Source organism: Aquila chrysaetos, chromosome 9 (genome assembly GCF_900496995.4).
Source record: "Aquila chrysaetos chrysaetos chromosome 9, bAquChr1.4, whole genome shotgun sequence".
Taxonomy (NCBI): Eukaryota; Metazoa; Chordata; class Aves; order Accipitriformes; family Accipitridae; genus Aquila; species Aquila chrysaetos.
The window spans coordinates 6,508,243-6,515,788 of record NC_044012.1 but is presented as its reverse complement, the minus strand read 5'-3'; positions in this window follow the sequence as shown (position 1 = coordinate 6,515,788).

Below are 7,546 nucleotides of genomic sequence, written 5' to 3'. Positions count from 1 at the left end.
CTTCAAGCTCATGTTTACACCCACCAGCGGGAGGCTCACCTTCTTAAATGCATCTGTCTATGTGCAAAGCGCTGTGGAAATTGCCATAATAATGATACCTTCTCCAGCGCATACATAAATATTACGATGTCCCCTCTGCAGAGAGGAAAGTGCAGGAGTAAAAGTACATAACTTCACGTCACAGCAATGGAACAAAAAAGCCAGGGTTTTCAGGAGTTCCTGCTCCTTAAGACCAAGTCTGCTTCTCCACTTAAACTTGCTTTTAAAAATAATTAAAAGTATTGAGAAACTTTATAAAAACCCACAAGAAGCTTCAGTGAATCTACTTCATATTTGTTTGTTCTACAGTTGCCAGAAGGTCTTTCGGTCTCCTTGTCATTTTGCACTATATGACCTAAGTAACACTGATATTTATTGCTCATTTTCATTTAGCTCTTTGAAGACCAATCCACTTAATGATCAGAAACCTCACACAATTTAGCAGATAACATCACTGCAGAGACTTGTTGGGAAGCTTTAATAAGTAAAATGAATACTAAGAGGTGGGCTGGGGTGATTGCTGTGTTTTAATCCTAGATGATAAGAATCAGAGTCATACCTGCCCATTCTTGCTCTGCAATTACAGAGACAGAGCAGTTCAAGTGGACACAAATTTTAGGGGATGTTGTTACAGTGACTACCTCAAGCACTTCTAAGATATACATTATGATAATAACGCCTGCCCTTAGTGTCACTTGTATTTACCCACACACAGTTTCTCATGCAGTAGGTGAATCCTGTTACCTCTGATCTGCAGATGGGAAAACCACAGTGACCCCAGTCCCGGCAAGCCCCAGGCAGCCCCAGCCAGGCAGGGCACACGGTGCCAGCACTGGTACGCTCCCTCCATCCTCCCCCAGCACCAGTTTGGGGACTGGAGCGCTTTGGGGCAGGTCATTGCATAGGCCACAGCCGGTAGGTAGCTGGCAGAGGAGCTAAGGGAACCTGAACAAGGGTGGCTTTTCTGGATATAAAATACTCACTTGGAGTATAAAAGGGAGCATCGCGGAGTATGAAAGGGAATCTAATAGAGTTTCACTGCCTGTGTGTACTTGTAACTTGTTCAAGGTCATACAGGAAATCTGTAGGGGAGCAAAGAGGAGAATCCGGTTCCTCCCAGTCCTTAGTTCATGCCCCAACAGCTGGACACGGCTCCGCGATATATGGAAATACGCCTTTAGTCCCACTGCAAAATGCTTCAAATTACAAACTTCCTACTGTCCTCCGAGAGAGTTTTATTTGTGGAAACGTTAAAAAAACAGTCTCCATATAATAACCATGGAAAGTTGTTTTCTTGTAAAATTGTAAATAAAGCAGTATTTATATTATTGTTATAATCTCTCTGGTCCTCAGTGACAGGGTGACCTCCGTTGGTGTACGGAAATGGAGCAATTAATGAGTAATGGACCGTTTCCTGATATGCATATGCTGCAGCCCATCTTTTGTTCCCAGATCTTCAGGGACTATCTCTTATCGCAGGTCTTTTCCCCTACGGAGAAACACTCGGAGGTTGCTTTAGGTAACACAGCAATGGGTAATTTTCAAAGCCAGCTTAAATTAAAGAGTCTTTTCAGCAGTTTTCAGTATGCCATTAGTGGATGACTGCATAGGTAAATGAATTGACTCACCCTCAAAAAGTTTTAGGGTTAGAAATTCTTGGGTTTCAGACCTCTCGTCACGAAATGAAGCAACAGGCACCACCACCTCGTTGCCATGAGCGCCTTCGAGTCTCATTTGAAACCACGGAGTTCTGTTCTATAACCTGCGGTCTTTGCAGGAAATATCACTTTGAGGGCTGAATTATGATTCGTTACCTATCAGAAAAGGCCAAATCCTACGGTTTTTTGGTCGGTTTTGGGGATGTTCACCCTTTACGTACAAACAGATGGCATTGGAACAACAGGTCTCTGTGCATAAGGCAAGGTTTTGTGGATGTGCAGTTCTTCAGCGAGCATAAAACAAAGTAAAACCAGATTGAAAACTTTCATTACCCAGCAATGCAAGTCACAACAGCGGGGTTAAATCTGTTTCTGTTTAGACAATATCTGGAACAGTGTTTTATTATACAGCCTGTAAAGCACTGCCTGTGCATGGGTGGAAAGTACATTGTCTCCTTAAATAAAGAACTGGGGCAGGATTGTTTGGCACTTTCTTTTTTCTTCTTCTTTTTTCTTTAACCATAAATACAAAGTAACCATTTCTCCATAACATTGAACTCTTTGTGGCCTTCCTAGAAACAATTAAAGTATCCAAAAATAAACATCTACTTAGAATAAATATTAACTCAGAGACCTTTAAAATATGAAGAAAATGGTCTCTGCAATATCATCTCTTCCCTGATAATGCAAAAGCCACCCCACGGGGTTTAAAACTGAGGGATTTCAAGGCTTCAGGGTGTCTCATGATGCTCGCTCTGAGCAGGCTGAATGCCAGGCTTTGTGAACGGCTCTGTCTTAAAAGACAGAGTCCTAATCGCTTTCAAGTTTTCTAATTCTTCACATTCCTTCCTAGCAAAATAACTGCCTGCCTTATAATGGCAGAAACATTTGGAGACTAAAAGAAACAAACAAAAAATAATCAATTTTCAAGGTCCACTTGCAGACGGAGGAACTGTTTATGAAACATTTACTGTTCAGTTGCAGGAGAAAATCTCATCTTAATGGCAAAAGGGGAAGCACGGAAATACTGGAAAGAGTTTTGCGGGGGTGGGTGTGGGCATAGAAACTCTCCTACTCTACAATTCAGATGACTGACTTTTCCAGCAAGTAGATCCCACCCGTGCCTCACCCAAGGACACGGGAATTTTCAGCTCTGTGGAGCAAGGAGTGGGTGCTACCACCTCTCACACAAAGCAGAACGTGTTTGCTGCCCTCAAAGGGGTCAGTTTAGCTTGTAAAAACATCCCCGGCTTCAAACTGGCCAAACCCCGACCGCATGAACAGAGCTCACCCGACTGTCCAAGTGCTTCTCCCGGGACAGTTTTGGTTTCCGAACCAAAAATCTCCTGCTGGGTTGTGACTCACCATATTTTACAGATTTCCCACTGACAGAGGACAAGAAACTGAAATTTCAAGCCAATCTTTCTACACAAGGCCCGGTCTCAGCTTTCCCCCGCATTTTGCACAAAACTTGGCGTGGTTCTTGCAGCAGTGGCTTGTTCACATGGCCCCGCACCACTCCCGGCTCCGCTTGCCCTGTACTCCTCATCACACGAGACTGTCGCAATGTGGAAACACTTCCGATTAAAACCTCATGGATTCATCAGACTCTGCTACCCATACTTCTGATCATAGCCAGTCATTTGTCTAAAATGATCTATCTCCTGCCCATGAGGTTAGAGGTTGGGTATTTTGTTAGCCTTATCGCCTCTTGGATCTGGTTTTGATCTTTATCTTCTACGGTAATACTCTAAGAATTAAAAAAAAAAAAAAAACAACAAAACAACAGCTTTTATTGCCTTAATTTAAAAGTAAGACTTGCTTTTCAATTCCAGTTAAATAATTCATTTAAATCTTGCCAGAGATGTTGAAAAACTAATGTGTACAGATGAGAAGCAACCTTTCTAAAAATATGAATGGAAAACATCCAGTCTTTCCTGTTATGTTTATAGTTTTTCCCTTACAGCGTAACATTAAAATTACCAGCTCTTATGTGGTATAATTTGGTTACATCCCCTAAAGACACATGAAAGTAGTCCCAAAGGAACTATTTACTTCAGTGAGAATAGAAGGTGCTGAGTACATCACTCGGGAACATTTTTTTTTGGTCATTAGTGTGTGGGAATATTGGTTTATTGCCTAAATCTCCTCAGACCTCCCTTCCATACACATCAAGATGGAGCCAGGTGGGGGTGGCCCAGCTCACGTGCCACTCTTACATGGAGGTTTCATGTCTCTAGGTCTTGGGGTCCATCACCTTTGCACACATGGAGGAAACAAGTTGTGAGAGCAAAATACAGTTGTCCCCAGACTAGCGATGCGGTGAGAGGACTTGCACAAAGGTAGTACATCCATGAGTGAGCAAAGACCAGAGCTCAGCTCTTCCGTCTCCACGATATTTCTCTTACTACTCCCAACCTGATGAGCAAAAATTTTCAAAAGCCTTCAGCAGTGGCCTAACTCTGCTGCCCTTGGGGCTAAGGCCAAAACTAGTGATGTTTGCTTGAGGGCTCTGGAAAACCTGATCTCCTGCTTGAGAGCTGCTGAAGACCTGCTGTGTGCACTTTCCCTGTCCGTATTCAGCTCCTTACCAGCCCTCTGTCCCTGGTTTAGGAAGAGCCGGGCTGCACTGCTGCTGTACGCTTGCGTTACCCCGCTTGGTTGTGGGCAACAGTTTCTGATGCGCGACAAGAGGAAGAGTCCAGAATAAACACATTAAGCATCTTGAATTTGCAAGGCCCTGATATAGTACAACAGATAAGTTCAGTGCTTAACTTTAAACATACAAATAATACCACCGAATTCACTTTAACAAAATTATGTTGCATGCTTAACATTAAGCTTATGCTTAAGCGCCTGACTGATTAATTCTCTCCCTGTGTACTTTAACTCAAGTTTGTTTGGAGTCACTTGATGCCATCTTACACAGCTGCACAAGAGCACAGCTTCTCTAAAACAATACACTGGAACCGGTTTTCACACACTGGGAAGCTAGCAGGTAAGTGTCTGAGGAGTTGTTTTCCCATTAAATATGACCCCCAATTTCTATCACTACTTTTATGGACAGTTTATCACCTGAGAAGCTGAACCTGCAGTTCTCAAGATATCACAGTTTCTGGATGTAACCTCGGTGCTCACAGGGTATGGGCCGCATTTCCAGCCCTTAACGGAGAGGCATATACAGCAAGTGTATTTCTGAAAATTTGTGTACGCTCCTGCTACAGTTGTTAAACCAAACAGTCAGAGCTAAAAAAGTTATTTTGTCTAGCTGGGTATTACACGTTACACTTTCATGGTCTTCACGTTTTAACGGTAAGTTTTGTCAGCTTCATAAATTGGTCCATCATGGGTAGGCAGAAGCCTTGCAGAAAGCAGAAGCTCTTTTGTATTGTCTTCAGGCTTTTGCTTTGAAATAGCTCTGCTACATCTGCATAGATTTGAAACGGGACATGGTAGGGCAGAAGTGTGAGCAGATTGTTCTTTACAGATTCTCTCCAATGAGGAGTCAAGGGATTAATTCTCAGTGCAATCACGTGGGTTTCGGTGGGTTGCGCTGCTTTGATGGGGACAAGTTATTCCTAGTGATTCTTTCATTATTTAATATACATCACTTTCCTAGTAATTTTGCTTTAAGGTCACTTCACAGTTGTGACTGCACGAAGAACTGGTTTCTAAGTAGTGCCACACTTTTCAAACCACCACCTTTGCAGAATTTGCACAAGTACCAGCAATAACTAGTTTTTGACTTGCATTACCCATGCGAGGGAGTAAGAATCTTACCTACAGCCAGATACGAGCCCCCAGTTCCTGGCCTGAAGAACAAACGTCCCATGTCCAGGGATAAGTCCCATCCCTGTCACCCAGCTTGCTGCTACAGATGAACTGATACAGATGAGCTTCAGATCCTTTCCCCTTGCTGAAGAGAAGAAATTGCGACCCGTGTGGCGATTCTCCTCTTGCCGCGTGGAACCCCGTACCCAGAGCTCGGTAGAAAGGCTCAACCTAATCCTCATAGCTGTTTTTGAGGAGTCACTTATAAAATCCAACAATTAGCTGAAGAAGCTAATTGCTGATATTCCCTTAAATAAAAAGAAAACAAAATGCTTCAATGATCTGTGTTGCGCACTGCTCTAAATGTGTATTCAAATAAAGCATATATCTTATTGAACACATCCAATACTGGGCCTTCCAGATTCAGTATAAATAATTAGACCTGTCTCTCTTTAGACAAATTATCAGTAGGGAAAGCTTTAAAAATATTTTCTTGTGAAATACAGTGCTATTTCTTTAAATAAAGGGCTCTGGCAGTTCTGTGAGGCAGTTAGCTTAGCACCATTAATACAGAATACAGTCTATCAGCATTTAGTGAACTCTCCGTGACCCTGGTGGAAAGTAACTCCTTTAGCTTATACTTATGAAAAATATTATTAAAAAATGCTGTTGAAATGTAAGCATCATTTATAGTCAGTGTTAAACCGGAGTGATATTGCCAGCTCCATCAAGCATTTCACCAAAGATGGGGACCACTCATCTTCTTTTCTCGGGGATGTAGGGGAACTCTGGGAGCTGGAAATGGGAGCTTCCCAAAACATCTCAGTTGTCTCCTGCTACATGCATTCACGGGTTTCTCTTTTATTTGCTATGTATTTCACCTTTCAGCAGAAATCTCTCAAAATTGCCCTATACGGTAAGTTTTTAAATTCACCTGCTTTGCAACAGAGCAACAAATGTGCGCTATGCGCATGAGTACGTCCTAATGTGCCAAGACATGGACTTTGAAGGTCACGGCTCCTCCCTTGGAGAAGGGCATCTTGGTCAGGAAGGATCTGGGAGAGGAAGCCCAGGGCTGTGTCTGCTCTTCCTGCCTTGCAGAGGAGGAAATTTCAATACTTCTCTGCCAACAAAAGACAGTAAATGACTTCTTTTGGTCATTCAGACACACAGATCTTTGGCTTGCTGAACTAGTATCGGCAGTACTATCCACGGGATTACGCTTGTGTGTAACGGCTGTCCACCAAGTAGTACACGAGGTCATGCAAGAATATAAGCCCTTCGAAGAAGCAATTTGAGGTGACTTTTTGGCACGATGTGTAGTTATCTAGGTCCAGATCCATAGCACTGCAAGTGCCCAACTCAGAAGCCTGCGTTAGGGTATTTGTTATCCTGGGCTCCTTTTAGAGCCAATGGATGGACAGGCACCCATAGAGGACAAATGCGCTTCCCTGGGGTATCTCTGGGAGTGCCTATCTCTCCCACCTGAATATATAAGGGAGCTGATGTGCCTAATGTAGGCTCCTAATTTAGACATTTCATTTAATCCAGGCCTTAGTCCAAGTTTTGGCAGCTGTGAACCGAACTCAAGGAGCTCTCGCAAGCTTCTTATTTGTGTGACATTCAGGAGGTACAACTGGCGACAGGGGCTGAGCCCTCAGCCCACAGCATCGGTGCTTTTGTGGATCGAGCGCACGAGGATTGCCCGTCTGAACCCTCTATGTCAGAAAAAAGGGGTTTTCCACATCTGGAAGAGGGCCATCACTGGAAGCTGAACCTGGCCAGACCAGTTAGCAACATTTTCATGATAAACAAAGCCATGCGTTGCTTGGGCCACTGACTGATTATAATAGCTATGAAATTACCCAATTTAGTTCACCACGTCAATAAAATTTATACGAAAATACCACCAGAATCTTGGCTAGCATATGGATAACTGTACGAGTGTTACCCAAGCCAATGTGACAACCATTTAAGAGGACTAACCTCTGTCATACGGTTTTCATTTTATGTACATGCTATACAAACACAACCACCACAAATATGCATTACAGGCTGCCTGGGACTCACTACTGAGG